The sequence below is a fragment of the Lissotriton vulgaris genome, unplaced genomic scaffold, assembly GCF_964263255.1.
Source record: "Lissotriton vulgaris unplaced genomic scaffold, aLisVul1.2 SCAFFOLD_714, whole genome shotgun sequence".
In the NCBI taxonomy this organism is placed as follows: domain Eukaryota; kingdom Metazoa; phylum Chordata; class Amphibia; order Caudata; family Salamandridae; genus Lissotriton; species Lissotriton vulgaris.
The window spans coordinates 161,591-179,325 of NW_028248223.1; the positions used below are offsets into that span (position 1 = coordinate 161,591).

At 33.7% G+C, this 17,735-nt stretch overlaps 13 non-coding genes across 13 annotated transcripts; 7 read left to right on the forward strand and 6 right to left on the reverse strand.

The window, feature by feature from the left end:
- Positions 1 to 592: 592 nt before the first annotated feature.
- On the forward strand, positions 593 to 664 carry TRNAQ-UUG (transfer RNA glutamine (anticodon UUG)). Its single transcript has one exon. It is a non-coding gene; the product is annotated as a tRNA-Gln (tRNA).
- Positions 665 to 1,482: 818 nt separating this feature from the next.
- TRNAQ-CUG (transfer RNA glutamine (anticodon CUG)) lies at positions 1,483 to 1,554 on the reverse strand. Its single transcript has one exon. It is a non-coding gene; the product is annotated as a tRNA-Gln (tRNA).
- Positions 1,555 to 3,101: 1,547 nt separating this feature from the next.
- Positions 3,102 to 3,173, forward strand: TRNAQ-UUG (transfer RNA glutamine (anticodon UUG)). The gene has a single exon. It is a non-coding gene; the product is annotated as a tRNA-Gln (tRNA).
- Positions 3,174 to 3,991: 818 nt separating this feature from the next.
- TRNAQ-CUG (transfer RNA glutamine (anticodon CUG)) lies at positions 3,992 to 4,063 on the reverse strand. The gene has a single exon. It is a non-coding gene; the product is annotated as a tRNA-Gln (tRNA).
- A 1,547-nt stretch (positions 4,064 to 5,610) lies between these two features.
- TRNAQ-UUG (transfer RNA glutamine (anticodon UUG)) lies at positions 5,611 to 5,682 on the forward strand. Its single transcript has one exon. It is a non-coding gene; the product is annotated as a tRNA-Gln (tRNA).
- Positions 5,683 to 6,500: 818 nt separating this feature from the next.
- TRNAQ-CUG (transfer RNA glutamine (anticodon CUG)) lies at positions 6,501 to 6,572 on the reverse strand. Its single transcript has one exon. It is a non-coding gene; the product is annotated as a tRNA-Gln (tRNA).
- A 1,547-nt stretch (positions 6,573 to 8,119) lies between these two features.
- Positions 8,120 to 8,191, forward strand: TRNAQ-UUG (transfer RNA glutamine (anticodon UUG)). Its single transcript has one exon. It is a non-coding gene; the product is annotated as a tRNA-Gln (tRNA).
- An 818-nt stretch (positions 8,192 to 9,009) lies between these two features.
- TRNAQ-CUG (transfer RNA glutamine (anticodon CUG)) lies at positions 9,010 to 9,081 on the reverse strand. The gene has a single exon. It is a non-coding gene; the product is annotated as a tRNA-Gln (tRNA).
- A 1,547-nt stretch (positions 9,082 to 10,628) lies between these two features.
- Positions 10,629 to 10,700, forward strand: TRNAQ-UUG (transfer RNA glutamine (anticodon UUG)). The gene has a single exon. It is a non-coding gene; the product is annotated as a tRNA-Gln (tRNA).
- Positions 10,701 to 11,519: 819 nt separating this feature from the next.
- TRNAQ-CUG (transfer RNA glutamine (anticodon CUG)) lies at positions 11,520 to 11,591 on the reverse strand. Its single transcript has one exon. It is a non-coding gene; the product is annotated as a tRNA-Gln (tRNA).
- A 1,547-nt stretch (positions 11,592 to 13,138) lies between these two features.
- TRNAQ-UUG (transfer RNA glutamine (anticodon UUG)) lies at positions 13,139 to 13,210 on the forward strand. Its single transcript has one exon. It is a non-coding gene; the product is annotated as a tRNA-Gln (tRNA).
- A 2,437-nt stretch (positions 13,211 to 15,647) lies between these two features.
- Positions 15,648 to 15,719, forward strand: TRNAQ-UUG (transfer RNA glutamine (anticodon UUG)). The gene has a single exon. It is a non-coding gene; the product is annotated as a tRNA-Gln (tRNA).
- Positions 15,720 to 16,537: 818 nt separating this feature from the next.
- Positions 16,538 to 16,609, reverse strand: TRNAQ-CUG (transfer RNA glutamine (anticodon CUG)). Its single transcript has one exon. It is a non-coding gene; the product is annotated as a tRNA-Gln (tRNA).
- Positions 16,610 to 17,735: the final 1,126 nt, after the last annotated feature.

The following is a 17,735-nucleotide window of genomic DNA, read 5'->3' on the forward strand; positions in this document are numbered from 1 at the left end:
AAGGCGCTCATGTTTCAAATGCGGAGAGGCAACAACTGTTCATTATTTTCACCTCTATTAATTATATGTATTTTTATAATGTATATATTTATATTTTCCGATAAATATACATAGACATATAGCGATATATAGGGAGATACATACATATAAGTTGATACGTACAAGTTTATAAGTAAATGAGATGTTTTTCCAATTAATACTTCTAAGAACTGAATGGAAACAAAATCGTAAAGTTTAGATAAGTCCCACTGAGCTTTGTACTTAGATCCCTGTTTTCAGAGTCCAGATTGACAAGCATAACACTATCAACCCACCTGTACCAGGTTGAGCTTTCCGTTTTGACAGAAGAGATTGCATTCACAGGGAAATCTTAATTTTTATTGCAAAATCTTATCTCACATAAAAAGTACTGTTCAACAGAGTCATAGCGTTACTTGAGTCCTTTGTGCAACATACTTCCCTAACATAGTTCAATGGGCAAAAGTTGAACAGAATAGAAAAGTAATACAATTCTGTTTGTCTTTGACTGTAGAACATAAAAAATGTGAAATGTCCACATTGCTGCAGCAATTTGCTCCCCTGTCACATGGGAGGTTCCATGGTGTAATGGTTAGCACTTTGGACTTTGAATCCAAGGATCCGAGTTCAAATCTCGGTGGGACCACTTTCATGACTTATGACCAAACCTTTTTCTGTCAAGTGTATTCATAAATATCATAAATCTAACACGGGTAGAGTGAAACATTAATGTATTGATTGTATTTTAAAAGTCTATTTGATGTGAGCAAATTATAGAACTTTTAGAAAACATGGAAATTAAATGGCTCAAAATAATGAGACATTTTGTGAGCTGACTCTGTTTTCTCAAACTCATCACAAGGGGCTGATGCAAGATATTACTTGTTTAAATCTTACTGTTATTGATAAGGGGAACAAGGAACTTTTTTAATTGGAAAGCCTTCATTAAAAGAAAACTTGAGGAATCAAATTGTGTATTTTGGGGGCAGAAGAGATGAACTTTTAAATAACAATCTTGAAATTCAGACACACAGATATTTACACTCTGTTTTTCTAAAGTAAATCCATAACCATGAAGTAGAATCTTTTGAAAGACATGTCAGATGTATTAATCTGAATTCCTCTTTCAAAGAAATGCACAATTAAATGCACTGTGTAAGTCAAGAATGTTGTCAGATAAGAAATCAGCAAAATTAACTATCTTATTACTGATCATACAGATGAGAAAGAAAAAGAACCTCTTGCTCAAATTGTGGATGGGAAAGAACAGTTTTTAGTTTTCAGCTTCTGTACTTATGTTTATGATTAATTCATTTCTTTATATTGTATTATCGCTATCTAGATGGATATAGCCATGTATACATACTTATACGTTGATAAGTTTCAGTATAAAGCTTTGACGTTATGTTTTTCCAAGTCCAAATTCTAAGAAATTAGTGAAATATTAAATCTTATAATTCAAGCAGGTCCCACCGAGATTTGAACTCGGACCGCTGGATTCAGAGTCCAGAGTGCTAACCATTACACCATGGAACCCCACCATACATGAGGGCTTTTTCCATTGAGACAAAAGAGAGCGCATCAGTGCGGGGGCTTTTCTTACATTGATGAAAAGATATCTCAGTTGAATACTCATAGTGTAAAGAGCGATAATGTGATTTGATTCTTTTCAGCTACATTCTCCATAACAGTGTTAAATGTGCAAACGTTTATCAGGACATGCAATTTACAAAATAATGATCATCTTTGACTGAAGAATATTAAAACATTCTACATTTCCAAACTACTACATCCATTTCTCTGTCTCTCACATGGGTGGCTCCAAAGAGCAATGGTTGGCACTTTGGACTTTGCATGCAAAGGTACCAGTCCAATTCTTTGAGGTACTTCTTTACTACTCTTGACCTTTTCCATTTCTGTCATCTTTGTTTATTGATAGCTCCAATCCAACACCAGCAGGTTGAAAGAGACAAATATTGACTCCTTTCAAAATGTCCAACAGCTTGAACAAGTTACAGAAATACGAACTTTATAATACTTTTACATCACATTCCTAGACAAAATAGTGTGACATTACAAAATCCTATCCTGTTTTTCTCAAATGCATTTCAGAGGGCTGATTCCCAGCATACCTTTTTGAAGATTTCCACACTATTGATAAGGCGAATATAGCACATTTTGAAAGAGATGTTTTCTTAAATGAAAACAAGAGAACCACAGTGACGGTATCATTCAGATAGTAGAAATGTTTTTTGTATATTAGTATGGAAGTTGTGAAATAAAACATTTCTCATGCTGATTTTCAACAGTCGATCTGCAATCATGAAATATAAGCTTTTGCTTGGAGGCCTCAAAGGCACTGATCTAATTTTCTTTTTTAAAATTATTCACAGATCGTATGATATGCTTTGTACAAATCAACTATGTTGTTAGATCAAAATTGATTAAAAAGTGACTATCTCAATTTCAGGACATATAGAAGAGGAAGGAGAAGGCGCTCATGTTTCAAATGCGGAGAGGCAACAACTGTTCATTATTTTCACCTCTATTAATTATATGTATTTTTATAATGTATATATTTATATTTTCCGATAAATATACATAGACATATAGCGATATATAGGGAGATACATACATATAAGTTGATACGTACAAGTTTATAAGTAAATGAGATGTTTTTCCAATTAATACTTCTAAGAACTGAATGGAAACAAAATCGTAAAGTTTAGATAAGTCCCACTGAGCTTTGTACTTAGATCCCTGTTTTCAGAGTCCAGATTGACAAGCATAACACTATCAACCCACCTGTACCAGGTTGAGCTTTCCGTTTTGACAGAAGAGATTGCATTCACAGGGAAATCTTAATTTTTATTGCAAAATCTTATCTCACATAAAAAGTACTGTTCAACAGAGTCATAGCGTTACTTGAGTCCTTTGTGCAACATACTTCCCTAACATAGTTCAATGGGCAAAAGTTGAACAGAATAGAAAAGTAATACAATTCTGTTTGTCTTTGACTGTAGAACATAAAAAATGTGAAATGTCCACATTGCTGCAGCAATTTGCTCCCCTGTCACATGGGAGGTTCCATGGTGTAATGGTTAGCACTTTGGACTTTGAATCCAAGGATCCGAGTTCAAATCTCGGTGGGACCACTTTCATGACTTATGACCAAACCTTTTTCTGTCAAGTGTATTCATAAATATCATAAATCTAACACGGGTAGAGTGAAACATTAATGTATTGATTGTATTTTAAAAGTCTATTTGATGTGAGCAAATTATAGAACTTTTAGAAAACATGGAAATTAAATGGCTCAAAATAATGAGACATTTTGTGAGCTGACTCTGTTTTCTCAAACTCATCACAAGGGGCTGATGCAAGATATTACTTGTTTAAATCTTACTGTTATTGATAAGGGGAACAAGGAACTTTTTTAATTGGAAAGCCTTCATTAAAAGAAAACTTGAGGAATCAAATTGTGTATTTTGGGGGCAGAAGAGATGAACTTTTAAATAACAATCTTGAAATTCAGACACACAGATATTTACACTCTGTTTTTCTAAAGTAAATCCATAACCATGAAGTAGAATCTTTTGAAAGACATGTCAGATGTATTAATCTGAATTCCTCTTTCAAAGAAATGCACAATTAAATGCACTGTGTAAGTCAAGAATGTTGTCAGATAAGAAATCAGCAAAATTAACTATCTTATTACTGATCATACAGATGAGAAAGAAAAAGAACCTCTTGCTCAAATTGTGGATGGGAAAGAACAGTTTTTAGTTTTCAGCTTCTGTACTTATGTTTATGATTAATTCATTTCTTTATATTGTATTATCGCTATCTAGATGGATATAGCCATGTATACATACTTATACGTTGATAAGTTTCAGTATAAAGCTTTGACGTTATGTTTTTCCAAGTCCAAATTCTAAGAAATTAGTGAAATATTAAATCTTATAATTCAAGCAGGTCCCACCGAGATTTGAACTCGGATCGCTGGATTCAGAGTCCAGAGTGCTAACCATTACACCATGGAACCCCACCATACATGAGGGCTTTTTCCATTGAGACAAAAGAGAGCGCATCAGTGCGGGGGCTTTTCTTACATTGATGAAAAGATATCTCAGTTGAATACTCATAGTGTAAAGAGCGATAATGTGATTTGATTCTTTTCAGCTACATTCTCCATAACAGTGTTAAATGTGCAAACGTTTATCAGGACATGCAATTTACAAAATAATGATCATCTTTGACTGAAGAATATTAAAACATTCTACATTTCCAAACTACTACATCCATTTCTCTGTCTCTCACATGGGTGGCTCCAAAGAGCAATGGTTGGCACTTTGGACTTTGCATGCAAAGGTACCAGTCCAATTCTTTGAGGTACTTCTTTACTACTCTTGACCTTTTCCATTTCTGTCATCTTTGTTTATTGATAGCTCCAATCCAACACCAGCAGGTTGAAAGAGACAAATATTGACTCCTTTCAAAATGTCCAACAGCTTGAACAAGTTACAGAAATACGAACTTTATAATACTTTTACATCACATTCCTAGACAAAATAGTGTGACATTACAAAATCCTATCCTGTTTTTCTCAAATGCATTTCAGAGGGCTGATTCCCAGCATACCTTTTTGAAGATTTCCACACTATTGATAAGGCGAATATAGCACATTTTGAAAGAGATGTTTTCTTAAATGAAAACAAGAGAACCACAGTGACGGTATCATTCAGATAGTAGAAATGTTTTTTGTATATTAGTATGGAAGTTGTGAAATAAAACATTTCTCATGCTGATTTTCAACAGTCGATCTGCAATCATGAAATATAAGCTTTTGCTTGGAGGCCTCAAAGGCACTGATCTAATTTTCTTTTTTAAAATTATTCACAGATCGTATGATATGCTTTGTACAAATCAACTATGTTGTTAGATCAAAATTGATTAAAAAGTGACTATCTCAATTTCAGGACATATAGAAGAGGAAGGAGAAGGCGCTCATGTTTCAAATGCGGAGAGGCAACAACTGTTCATTATTTTCACCTCTATTAATTATATGTATTTTTATAATGTATATATTTATATTTTCCGATAAATATACATAGACATATAGCGATATATAGGGAGATACATACATATAAGTTGATACGTACAAGTTTATAAGTAAATGAGATGTTTTTCCAATTAATACTTCTAAGAACTGAATGGAAACAAAATCGTAAAGTTTAGATAAGTCCCACTGAGCTTTGTACTTAGATCCCTGTTTTCAGAGTCCAGATTGACAAGCATAACACTATCAACCCACCTGTACCAGGTTGAGCTTTCCGTTTTGACAGAAGAGATTGCATTCACAGGGAAATCTTAATTTTTATTGCAAAATCTTATCTCACATAAAAAGTACTGTTCAACAGAGTCATAGCGTTACTTGAGTCCTTTGTGCAACATACTTCCCTAACATAGTTCAATGGGCAAAAGTTGAACAGAATAGAAAAGTAATACAATTCTGTTTGTCTTTGACTGTAGAACATAAAAAATGTGAAATGTCCACATTGCTGCAGCAATTTGCTCCCCTGTCACATGGGAGGTTCCATGGTGTAATGGTTAGCACTTTGGACTTTGAATCCAAGGATCCGAGTTCAAATCTCGGTGGGACCACTTTCATGACTTATGACCAAACCTTTTTCTGTCAAGTGTATTCATAAATATCATAAATCTAACACGGGTAGAGTGAAACATTAATGTATTGATTGTATTTTAAAAGTCTATTTGATGTGAGCAAATTATAGAACTTTTAGAAAACATGGAAATTAAATGGCTCAAAATAATGAGACATTTTGTGAGCTGACTCTGTTTTCTCAAACTCATCACAAGGGGCTGATGCAAGATATTACTTGTTTAAATCTTACTGTTATTGATAAGGGGAACAAGGAACTTTTTTAATTGGAAAGCCTTCATTAAAAGAAAACTTGAGGAATCAAATTGTGTATTTTGGGGGCAGAAGAGATGAACTTTTAAATAACAATCTTGAAATTCAGACACACAGATATTTACACTCTGTTTTTCTAAAGTAAATCCATAACCATGAAGTAGAATCTTTTGAAAGACATGTCAGATGTATTAATCTGAATTCCTCTTTCAAAGAAATGCACAATTAAATGCACTGTGTAAGTCAAGAATGTTGTCAGATAAGAAATCAGCAAAATTAACTATCTTATTACTGATCATACAGATGAGAAAGAAAAAGAACCTCTTGCTCAAATTGTGGATGGGAAAGAACAGTTTTTAGTTTTCAGCTTCTGTACTTATGTTTATGATTAATTCATTTATTTATATTGTATTATCGCTATCTAGATGGATATAGCCATGTATACATACTTATACGTTGATAAGTTTCAGTATAAAGCTTTGACGTTATGTTTTTCCAAGTCCAATTTCTAAGAAATTAGTGAAATATTAAATCTCATAAATCAAGCAGGTCCCACCGAGATTGGAACTCGGATCGCTGGATTCAGAGTCCAGAGTGCTAACCATTACACCATGGAACCCCGCCATACATGAGGGCTTTTTCCATTGAGACAAAAGAGAGCGCATCAGTGCGGGGGCTTTTCTTACATTGATGAAAAGATATCTCAGTTGAATGCTCATAGTGTAAAGAGCGATAATGTGATTTGATTCTTTTCAGCTACATTCTCCATAACAGTGTTAAATGTGCAAACGTTTATCAGGACATGCAATTTACAAAATAATGATCATCTTTGACTGAAGAATATTAAAACATTCTACATTTCCAAACTACTACATCCATTTCTCTGTCTCTCACATGGGTGGCTCCAAAGAGCAATGGTTGGCACTTTGGACTTTGCATGCAAAGGTACCAGTCCAATTCTTTGAGGTACTTCTTTACTACTCTTGACCTTTTCCATTTCTGTCATCTTTGTTTATTGATAGCTCCAATCCAACACCAGCAGGTTGAAAGAGACAAATATTGACTCCTTTCAAAATGTCCAACAGCTTGAACAAGTTACAGAAATACGAACTTTATAATACTTTTACATCACATTCCTAGACAAAATAGTGTGACATTACAAAATCCTATCCTGTTTTTCTCAAATGCATTTCAGAGGGCTGATTCCCAGCATACCTTTTTGAAGATTTCCACACTATTGATAAGGCGAATATAGCACATTTTGAAAGAGATGTTTTCTTAAATGAAAACAAGAGAACCACAGTGACGGTATCATTCAGATAGTAGAAATGTTTTTTGTATATTAGTATGGAAGTTGTGAAATAAAACATTTCTCATGCTGATTTTCAACAGTCGATCTGCAATCATGAAATATAAGCTTTTGCTTGGAGGCCTCAAAGGTACTGATCTAATTTTCTTTTTTTAAATTATTCACAGATCGTATGATATGCTTTGTACAAATCAACTATGTTGTTAGATCAAAATTGATTAAAAAGTGACTATCTCAATTTCAGGACATATAGAAGAGGAAGGAGAAGGCGCTCATGTTTCAAATGCGGAGAGGCAACAACTGTTCATTATTTTCACCTCTATTAATTATATGTATTTTTATAATGTATATATTTATATTTTCCGATAAATATACATAGACATATAGCGATATATAGGGAGATACATACATATAAGTTGATACGTACAAGTTTATAAGTAAATGAGATGTTTTTCCAATTAATACTTCTAAGAACTGAATGGAAACAAAATCGTAAAGTTTAGATAAGTCCCACTGAGCTTTGTACTTAGATCCCTGTTTTCAGAGTCCAGATTGACAAGCATAACACTATCAACCCACCTGTACCAGGTTGAGCTTTCCGTTTTGACAGAAGAGATTGCATTCACAGGGAAATCTTAATTTTTATTGCAAAATCTTATCTCACATAAAAAGTACTGTTCAACAGAGTCATAGCGTTACTTGAGTCCTTTGTGCAACATACTTCCCTAACATAGTTCAATGGGCAAAAGTTGAACAGAATAGAAAAGTAATACAATTCTGTTTGTCTTTGACTGTAGAACATAAAAAATGTGAAATGTCCACATTGCTGCAGCAATTTGCTCCCCTGTCACATGGGAGGTTCCATGGTGTAATGGTTAGCACTTTGGACTTTGAATCCAAGGATCCGAGTTCAAATCTCGGTGGGACCACTTTCATGACTTATGACCAAACCTTTTTCTGTCAAGTGTATTCATAAATATCATAAATCTAACACGGGTAGAGTGAAACATTAATGTATTGATTGTATTTTAAAAGTCTATTTGATGTGAGCAAATTATAGAACTTTTAGAAAACATGGAAATTAAATGGCTCAAAATAATGAGACATTTTGTGAGCTGACTCTGTTTTCTCAAACTCATCACAAGGGGCTGATGCAAGATATTACTTGTTTAAATCTTACTGTTATTGATAAGGGGAACAAGGAACTTTTTTAATTGGAAAGCCTTCATTAAAAGAAAACTTGAGGAATCAAATTGTGTATTTTGGGGGCAGAAGAGATGAACTTTTAAATAACAATCTTGAAATTCAGACACACAGATATTTACACTCTGTTTTTCTAAAGTAAATCCATAACCATGAAGTAGAATCTTTTGAAAGACATGTCAGATGTATTAATCTGAATTCCTCTTTCAAAGAAATGCACAATTAAATGCACTGTGTAAGTCAAGAATGTTGTCAGATAAGAAATCAGCAAAATTAACTATCTTATTACTGATCATACAGATGAGAAAGAAAAAGAACCTCTTGCTCAAATTGTGGATGGGAAAGAACAGTTTTTAGTTTTCAGCTTCTGTACTTATGTTTATGATTAATTCATTTATTTATATTGTATTATCGCTATCTAGATGGATATAGCCATGTATACATACTTATACTTTGATAAGTTTCAGTATAAAGCTTTGACGTTATGTTTTTCCAAGTCCAAATTCTAAGAAATTAGTGAAATATTAAATCTTATAATTCAAGCAGGTCCCACCGAGATTTGAACTCGGATCGCTGGATTCAGAGTCCAGAGTGCTAACCATTACACCATGGAACCCCACCATACATGAGGGCTTTTTCCATTGAGACAAAAGAGAGCGCATCAGTGCGGGGGCTTTTCTTACATTGATGAAAAGATATCTCAGTTGAATACTCATAGTGTAAAGAGCGATAATGTGATTTGATTCTTTTCAGCTACATTCTCCATAACAGTGTTAAATGTGCAAACGTTTATCAGGACATGCAATTTACAAAATAATGATCATCTTTGACTGAAGAATATTAAAACATTCTACATTTCCAAACTACTACATCCATTTCTCTGTCTCTCACATGGGTGGCTCCAAAGAGCAATGGTTGGCACTTTGGACTTTGCATGCAAAGGTACCAGTCCAATTCTTTGAGGTACTTCTTTACTACTCTTGACCTTTTCCATTTCTGTCATCTTTGTTTATTGATAGCTCCAATCCAACACCAGCAGGTTGAAAGAGACAAATATTGACTCCTTTCAAAATGTCCAACAGCTTGAACAAGTTACAGAAATACGAACTTTATAATACTTTTACATCACATTCCTAGACAAAATAGTGTGACATTACAAAATCCTATCCTGTTTTTCTCAAATGCATTTCAGAGGGCTGATTCCCAGCATACCTTTTTGAAGATTTCCACACTATTGATAAGGCGAATATAGCACATTTTGAAAGAGATGTTTTCTTAAATGAAAACAAGAGAACCACAGTGACGGTATCATTCAGATAGTAGAAATGTTTTTTGTATATTAGTATGGAAGTTGTGAAATAAAACATTTCTCATGCTGATTTTCAACAGTCGATCTGCAATCATGAAATATAAGCTTTTGCTTGGAGGCCTCAAAGGCACTGATCTAATTTTCTTTTTTAAAATTATTCACAGATCGTATGATATGCTTTGTACAAATCAACTATGTTGTTAGATCAAAATTGATTAAAAAGTGACTATCTCAATTTCAGGACATATAGAAGAGGAAGGAGAAGGCGCTCATGTTTCAAATGCGGAGAGGCAACAACTGTTCATTATTTTCACCTCTATTAATTATATGTATTTTTATAATGTATATATTTATATTTTCCGATAAATATACATAGACATATAGCGATATATAGGGAGATACATACATATAAGTTGATACGTACAAGTTTATAAGTAAATGAGATGTTTTTCCAATTAATACTTCTAAGAACTGAATGGAAACAAAATCGTAAAGTTTAGATAAGTCCCACTGAGCTTTGTACTTAGATCCCTGTTTTCAGAGTCCAGATTGACAAGCATAACACTATCAACCCACCTGTACCAGGTTGAGCTTTCCGTTTTGACAGAAGAGATTGCATTCACAGGGAAATCTTAATTTTTATTGCAAAATCTTATCTCACATAAAAAGTACTGTTCAACAGAGTCATAGCGTTACTTGAGTCCTTTGTGCAACATACTTCCCTAACATAGTTCAATGGGCAAAAGTTGAACAGAATAGAAAAGTAATACAATTCTGTTTGTCTTTGACTGTAGAACATAAAAAATGTGAAATGTCCACATTGCTGCAGCAATTTGCTCCCCTGTCACATGGGAGGTTCCATGGTGTAATGGTTAGCACTTTGGACTTTGAATCCAAGGATCCGAGTTCAAATCTCGGTGGGACCACTTTCATGACTTATGACCAAACCTTTTTCTGTCAAGTGTATTCATAAATATCATAAATCTAACACGGGTAGAGTGAAACATTAATGTATTGATTGTATTTTAAAAGTCTATTTGATGTGAGCAAATTATAGAACTTTTAGAAAACATGGAAATTAAATGGCTCAAAATAATGAGACATTTTGTGAGCTGACTCTGTTTTCTCAAACTCATCACAAGGGGCTGATGCAAGATATTACTTGTTTAAATCTTACTGTTATTGATAAGGGGAACAAGGAACTTTTTTAATTGGAAAGCCTTCATTAAAAGAAAACTTGAGGAATCAAATTGTGTATTTTGGGGGCAGAAGAGATGAACTTTTAAATAACAATCTTGAAATTCAGACACACAGATATTTACACTCTGTTTTTCTAAAGTAAATCCATAACCATGAAGTAGAATCTTTTGAAAGACATGTCAGATGTATTAATCTGAATTCCTCTTTCAAAGAAATGCACAATTAAATGCACTGTGTAAGTCAAGAATGTTGTCAGATAAGAAATCAGCAAAATTAACTATCTTATTACTGATCATACAGATGAAAAAGAAAAAAGAACCTCTTGCTCAAATTGTGGATGGGAAAGAACAGTTTTTAGTTTTCAGCTTCTGTACTTATGTTTATGATTAATTCATTTATTTATATTGTATTATCGCTATCTAGATGGATATAGCCATGTATACATACTTATACGTTGATAAGTTTCAGTATAAAGCTTTGACGTTATGTTTTTCCAAGTCCAATTTCTAAGAAATTAGTGAAATATTAAATCTCATAAATCAAGCAGGTCCCACCGAGATTGGAACTCGGATCGCTGGATTCAGAGTCCAGAGTGCTAACCATTACACCATGGAACCCCGCCATACATGAGGGCTTTTTCCATTGAGACAAAAGAGAGCGCATCAGTGCGGGGGCTTTTCTTACATTGATGAAAAGATATCTCAGTTGAATGCTCATAGTGTAAAGAGCGATAATGTGATTTGATTCTTTTCAGCTACATTCTCCATAACAGTGTTAAATGTGCAAACGTTTATCAGGACATGCAATTTACAAAATAATGATCATCTTTGACTGAAGAATATTAAAACATTCTACATTTCCAAACTACTACATCCATTTCTCTGTCTCTCACATGGGTGGCTCCAAAGAGCAATGGTTGGCACTTTGGACTTTGCATGCAAAGGTACCAGTCCAATTCTTTGAGGTACTTCTTTACTACTCTTGACCTTTTCCATTTCTGTCATCTTTGTTTATTGATAGCTCCAATCCAACACCAGCAGGTTGAAAGAGACAAATATTGACTCCTTTCAAAATGTCCAACAGCTTGAACAAGTTACAGAAATACGAACTTTATAATACTTTTACATCACATTCCTAGACAAAATAGTGTGACATTACAAAATCCTATCCTGTTTTTCTCAAATGCATTTCAGAGGGCTGATTCCCAGCATACCTTTTTGAAGATTTCCACACTATTGATAAGGCGAATATAGCACATTTTGAAAGAGATGTTTTCTTAAATGAAAACAAGAGAACCACAGTGACGGTATCATTCAGATAGTAGAAATGTTTTTTGTATATTAGTATGGAAGTTGTGAAATAAAACATTTCTCATGCTGATTTTCAACAGTCGATCTGCAATCATGAAATATAAGCTTTTGCTTGGAGGCCTCAAAGGTACTGATCTAATTTTCTTTTTTAAAATTATTCACAGATCGTATGATATGCTTTGTACAAATCAACTATGTTGTTAGATCAAAATTGATTAAAAAGTGACTATCTCAATTTCAGGACATATAGAAGAGGAAGGAGAAGGCGCTCATGTTTCAAATGCGGAGAGGCAACAACTGTTCATTATTTTCACCTCTATTAATTATATGTATTTTTATAATGTATATATTTATATTTTCCGATAAATATACATAGACATATAGCGATATATAGGGAGATACATACATATAAGTTGATACGTACAAGTTTATAAGTAAATGAGATGTTTTTCCAATTAATACTTCTAAGAACTGAATGGAAACAAAATCGTAAAGTTTAGATAAGTCCCACTGAGCTTTGTACTTAGATCCCTGTTTTCAGAGTCCAGATTGACAAGCATAACACTATCAACCCACCTGTACCAGGTTGAGCTTTCCGTTTTGACAGAAGAGATTGCATTCACAGGGAAATCTTAATTTTTATTGCAAAATCTTATCTCACATAAAAAGTACTGTTCAACAGAGTCATAGCGTTACTTGAGTCCTTTGTGCAACATACTTCCCTAACATAGTTCAATGGGCAAAAGTTGAACAGAATAGAAAAGTAATACAATTCTGTTTGTCTTTGACTGTAGAACATAAAAAATGTGAAATGTCCACATTGCTGCAGCAATTTGCTCCCCTGTCACATGGGAGGTTCCATGGTGTAATGGTTAGCACTTTGGACTTTGAATCCAAGGATCCGAGTTCAAATCTCGGTGGGACCACTTTCATGACTTATGACCAAACCTTTTTCTGTCAAGTGTATTCATAAATATCATAAATCTAACACGGGTAGAGTGAAACATTAATGTATTGATTGTATTTTAAAAGTCTATTTGATGTGAGCAAATTATAGAACTTTTAGAAAACATGGAAATTAAATGGCTCAAAATAATGAGACATTTTGTGAGCTGACTCTGTTTTCTCAAACTCATCACAAGGGGCTGATGCAAGATATTACTTGTTTAAATCTTACTGTTATTGATAAGGGGAACAAGGAACTTTTTTAATTGGAAAGCCTTCATTAAAAGAAAACTTGAGGAATCAAATTGTGTATTTTGGGGGCAGAAGAGATGAACTTTTAAATAACAATCTTGAAATTCAGACACACAGATATTTACACTCTGTTTTTCTAAAGTAAATCCATAACCATGAAGTAGAATCTTTTGAAAGACATTTCAGATGTATTAATCTGAATTCCTCTTTCAAAGAAATGCACAATTAAATGCACTGTGTAAGTCAAGAATGTTGTCAGATAAGAAATCAGCAAAATTAACTATCTTATTACTGATCATACAGATGAGAAAGAAAAAGAACCTCTTGCTCAAATTGTGGATGGGAAAGAACAGTTTTTAGTTTTCAGCTTCTGTACTTATGTTTATGATTAATTCATTTATTTATATTGTATTATCGCTATCTAGATGGATATAGCCATGTATACATACTTATACGTTGATAAGTTTCAGTATAAAGCTTTGACGTTATGTTTTTCCAAGTCCAATTTCTAAGAAATTAGTGAAATATTAAATCTCATAAATCAAGCAGGTCCCACCGAGATTGGAACTCGGATCGCTGGATTCAGAGTCCAGAGTGCTAACCATTACACCATGGAACCCCGCCATACATGAGGGCTTTTTCCATTGAGACAAAAGAGAGCGCATCAGTGCGGGGGCTTTTCTTACATTGATGAAAAGATATCTCAGTTGAATGCTCATAGTGTAAAGAGCGATAATGTGATTTGATTCTTTTCAGCTACATTCTCCATAACAGTGTTAAATGTGCAAACGTTTATCAGGACATGCAATTTACAAAATAATGATCATCTTTGACTGAAGAATATTAAAACATTCTACATTTCCAAACTACTACATCCATTTCTCTGTCTCTCACATGGGTGGCTCCAAAGAGCAATGGTTGGCACTTTGGACTTTGCATGCAAAGGTACCAGTCCAATTCTTTGAGGTACTTCTTTACTACTCTTGACCTTTTCCATTTCTGTCATCTTTGTTTATTGATAGCTCCAATCCAACACCAGCAGGTTGAAAGAGACAAATATTTACTCCTATCAAAATGTCCAACAGCTTGAACAAGTTACAGAAATACGAACTTTATAATACTTTTACATCACATTCCTAGACAAAATAGTGTGACATTACAAAATCCTATCCTGTTTTTCTCAAATGCATTTCAGAGGGCTGATTCCCAGCATACCTTTTTGAAGATTTCCACACTATTGATAAGGCGAATATAGCACATTTTGAAAGAGATGTTTTCTTAAATGAAACCAAGAGAACCACAGTGACGGTATCATTCAGATAGTAGAAATGTTTTTTGTATATTAGTATGGAAGTTGTGAAATAAAACATTTCTCATGCTGATTTTCAACAGTCGATCTGCAATCATGAAATATAAGCTTTTGCTTGGAGGCCTCAAAGGTACTGATCTAATTTTCTTTTTTAAAATTATTCACAGATCGTATGATATGCTTTGTACAAATCAACTATGTTGTTAGATCAAAATTGATTAAAAAGTGACTATCTCAATTTCAGGACATATAGAAGAGGAAGGAGAAGGCGCTCATGTTTCAAATGCGGAGAGGCAACAACTGTTCATTATTTTCACCTCTATTAATTATATGTATTTTTATAATGTATATATTTATATTTTCCGATAAATATACATAGAAATATAGCGATATATAGGGAGATACATACATATAAGTTGATACGTACAAGTTTATAAGTAAATGAGATGTTTTTCCAATTAATACTTCTAAGAACTGAATGGAAACAAAATCGTAAAGTTTAGATAAGTCCCACTGAGCTTTGTACTTAGATCCCTGTTTTCAGAGTGCAGATTGACAAGCATAACACCATCAACCCACCTGTACCAGGTTGAGCTTTCCGTTTTGACAGAAGAGATTGCATTCACAGGGAAATCTTAATTTTTATTGCAAAATCTTATCTCACATAAAAAGTACTGTTCAACAGAGTCATAGCGTTACTTGAGTCCTTTGTGCAACATACTTCCCTAACATAGTTCAATGGGCAAAAGTTGAACAGAATAGAAAAGTAATACAATTCTGTTTGTCTTTGACTGTAGAACATAAAAAATGTGAAATGTCCACATTGCTGCAGCAATTTGCTCCCCTGTCACATGGGAGGTTCCATGGTGTAATGGTTAGCACTTTGGACTTTGAATCCAAGGATCCGAGTTCAAATCTCGGTGGGACCACTTTCATGACTTATGACCAAATCTTTTTCTGTCAAGTGTATTCATAAATATCATAAATCTAACACGGGTAGAGTGAAACATTAATGTATTGATTGTATTTTAAAAGTCTATTTGATGTGAGCAAATTATAGAACTTTTAGAAAACATGGAAATTAAATGGCTCAAAATAATGAGACATTTTGTGAGCTGACTCTGTTTTCTCAAACTCATCACAAGGGGCTGATGCAAGATAGTACTTGTTTAAATCTTACTGTTATTGATAAGGGGAACAAGGAACTTTTTTAATTGGAAAGCCTTCATTAAAAGAAAACTTGAGGAATCAAATTGTGTATTTTGGGGGCAGAAGAGATGAACTTTTAAATAACAATCTTGAAATTCAGACACACAGATATTTACACTCTGTTTTTCTAAAGTAAATCCATAACCATGAAGTAGAATCTTTTGAAAGACATGTCAGATGTATTAATCTGAATTCCTCTTTCAAAGAAATGCACAATTAAATGCACTGTGTAAGTCAAGAATGTTGTCAGATAAGAAATCAGCAAAATTAACTATCTTATTACTGATCATACAGATGAGAAAGAAAAAGAACCTCTTGCTCAAATTGTGGATGGGAAAGAACAGTTTTTAGTTTTCAGCTTCTGTACTTATGTTTATGATTAATTCATTTCTTTATATTGTATTATCGCTATCTAGATGGATATAGCCATGTATACATACTTATACGTTGATAAGTTTCAGTATAAAGCTTTGACGTTATGTTTTTCCAAGTCCAAATTCTAAGAAATTAGTGAAATATTAAATCTCATAATTCAAGCAGGTCCCACCGAGATTTGAACTCGGATCGCTGGATTCAGAGTCCAGAGTGCTAACCATTACACCATGGAACCCCGCCATACATGAGGGCTTTTTCCATTGAGACAAAAGAGAGCGCATCAGTGCGGGGGCTTTTCTTACATTGATGAAAAGATATCTCAGTTGAATGCTCATAGTGTAAAGAGCGATAATGTGATTTGATTCTTTTCAGCTACATTCTCCATAACAGTGTTAAATGTGCAAACGTTTATCAGGACATGCAATTTACAAAATAATGATCATCTTTGACTGAAGAATATTAAAACATTCTACATTTCCAAACTACTACATCCATTTCTCTGTCTCTCACATGGGTGGCTCCAAAGAGCAATGGTTGGCACTTTGGACTTTGCATGCAAAGGTACCAGCCCAATTCTTTGAGGTACTTCTTTACTACTCTTGACCTTTTCCATTTCTGACATCTTTGTTTATTGATAGCTCCAATCCAACACCAGCAGGTTGAAAGAGACAAATATTGACTCCTTTCAAAATGTCCAACAGCTTGAACAAGTTACAGAAATACGAACTTTATAATACTTTTACATCACATTCCTAGACAAAATAGTGTGACATTACAAAATCCTATCCTGTTTTTCTCAAATGCATTTCAGATGGCTGATTCCCAGCATACCTTTTTGAAGATTTCCACACTATTGATAAGGCGCATATAGCACATTTTGAAAGAGATGTTTTCTTAAATGAAACCAAGAGAACCACAGTGACGGTATCATTCAGATAGTAGAAATGTTTTTTGTATATTAGTATGGAAGTTGTGAAATAAAACATTTCTCATGCTGATTTTCAACAGTCGATCTGCAATCATGAAATATAAACTTTTGCTTGGAGGCCTCAAAGGTACTGATCTAATTTTCTTTTTTAAAATTATTCACAGATCGTATGATATGCTTTGTACAAATCAACTATGTTGTTAGATCAAAATTGATTAAAAAGTGACTATCTCAATTTCAGGACATATAGAAGAGGAAGGAGAAGGCGCTCATGTTTCAAATGCGGAGAGGCAACAACTGTTCATTATTTTCACCTCTATTAATTATATGTATTTTTATAATGTATATATTTATATTTTCCGATAAATATACATAGACATATAGCGATATATAGGGAGATACATACATATAAGTTGATACGTACAAGTTTATA